Consider the following 2,176-nt stretch of genomic DNA (forward strand, 5'->3'; position numbering starts at 1 on the left):
ATCTGAGGACTGATCCAGACTCCTTTTGATTTAACAGTTTAAAACATTATTTTCAGAATTACAATAGTCCCTTTTATGGCCTTTGTAAATAAAGTCTAATGAAAAGACACCAAAAGTGACCTAATGGAAAATTTTCAAGATCTTAAAAGATATTATTGCAAAAATGAGTTTCTCATTAAAAATGGTTCAAGATGGGAAAAGTGTGTTTTTCTGTGACTTCAAAAGATTTTTGCACCTGCTGTTCACTGGAAATCTCCTTTCTCAATCTGAACAATTCTTGCTCATCTTCCAACACCCAATTCAAGGCGATCTCTTCCGTTTTGTCTGCTCTCATCCCTTCAGAGAGAGTTACAAATCTAGGCCCTTTGATTCCAGAACCCACCCTCTTGATCTTTATACACAAAAATTAATGTGGAGAGAAACATAAAAACAAACACATAATATGAGACAGTTCATCTTATACAAGACGTAACACAAAGGTATGGAGAGGAAGAAGCACCTGATTCACCTGAGAGAATCATGGGACCTTTTCAGAGGAAGTGATTGCTGACCTGACCCTTGAAGAAGGAGCGGGATTTGCCAGGTAGACAAGGTAGAAAGAGAATTTCAGACAGAGAGAACAGCAACAGCAAAAGCAGGGAGGAATGAAAGAGCTTCTTTCTCCTAAAAGCATAATGATACACTCCTCCCCCAAAAATCAGTCAATGAAAGGGTGTTTTTTAATAACTCTGGATCTTAAAGATCATCTTTGTAGCAAATTGTTACTTTACATTTTAAAAATTTACTTTAAAAGTAGCTTGTTATCACTAATCAATCGATGGTACAGCTAAGATTGCTGGTATTTCCCCAAATTCTCTGATGACAAGACCTGTCTGGAGCTCTTGTGAAAAACACAACTTCCTGGGGCCCCTGGAGCTTCTTTTCCAATAGGTCTGGGATGAAGCCAGGAACTTGCAATGTTTCACAAGTACCCCTAGGAGATTCCCATCAACATAGAAGTTTGGCAAACACTGGGCTAGCCTGGGCCCTGATGTCCAGCACTCCTCCAACAACTCTTTGCAGAGGAGGAAAACTCCAGTGCAGCAGTCAGCCTCCTGGTCAGTTAACAATTAAATCGTGTGAACCACTGTGCTGGATAACTCGAAAATATATTTCATTAAAGAAGGTAACCATGAGCGATGTGCTCGGTGGGCCCATGAGTCTGTCTCTTGCTTCAATAGTGTTTGGGTGCAATAGACCCAGGGATGCCCCTTCCTCCAGCCTCCGACCACCCTCCAACCATTTTTCCAGTCCCAAATTTCAGAACCAACCACTCAGCTATCCTTGGCCTCCGGGACCAGCCAATACCATTTTTTCAACTTAGTTCCTTATTGCCAATCAACCACGAGATCCTGGATTTGTCAGAATTATTCCACCCAGGTGGAGGCCGCCATCCACCTCCTGGTCAACCTGCAACTGCAGGCCTCCTGCACCTACCTCTCTCTGGGCCTCTATTTCCACCAGGACGATGTGGCTCTGGAGGACGTGGGTGACTTTTTCCATGAATTGGCTGAGGAGAAGCATGAGGGCACCAAACATCTCTTGAAGATGCAAAACCAGCACTGTGGCCACACCCTCTTCCAGGAACATGCAGAAGCCATCTGAAGATGAGAGAGTTAAAGCCCAGGATGCCGTGGAAGCCACCCAGTTCATGGAGAAGAACCTGATCCAGGCCCTTTTCAATCTGCATGCCCCAGGTTCTGCCCACACAGATCAGCTCTCAGACCTCCTGGAGAGCCGCTTCCTGGATGAGCCGGTGAAACTCATCAAGAAGATGAGTGATCACCTGACCAACCTCCGCAAGCTGGCTGGTGCCCGGGGTGGGGCTGGGAGAGTATCCCCTCGAAAAGCTCACCCTCAAGCACCGCTAGGAGCATCTAGAGCCCAGTGGCCTTTGAGAAGCCACTGGTGTCAGTGTTTCTGCCTGAAGCCTCTCTCTGCAGCCACTAAGCAGCTTTTTAACTATCCTGGAGCTCTCTCCAAAGACTTGGACCAAATGGAAACAAAGATTGTTGCAGCAAAAATAATAATAGTAATGTTAATTCGAAAGCCTTGTACCACATTTCTCTTTATAAACCCAGTGCCTGACATTTTTCCTGCACTGTCTCATCCAATCCCCTCAACAATCCTGCCAGGT

General features: G+C 45.0%; 1 pseudogene; it reads left to right on the forward strand.

Annotated features, from left to right (window-relative positions):
- Positions 1 to 1,171: 1,171 nt before the first annotated feature.
- On the forward strand, positions 1,172 to 1,910 carry LOC130859145 (ferritin light chain-like; annotated as a pseudogene).
- Positions 1,911 to 2,176: the final 266 nt, after the last annotated feature.

The sequence above is a fragment of the Hippopotamus amphibius genome, chromosome 1, assembly GCF_030028045.1.
Source record: "Hippopotamus amphibius kiboko isolate mHipAmp2 chromosome 1, mHipAmp2.hap2, whole genome shotgun sequence".
Taxonomy (NCBI): domain Eukaryota; kingdom Metazoa; phylum Chordata; class Mammalia; order Artiodactyla; family Hippopotamidae; genus Hippopotamus; species Hippopotamus amphibius.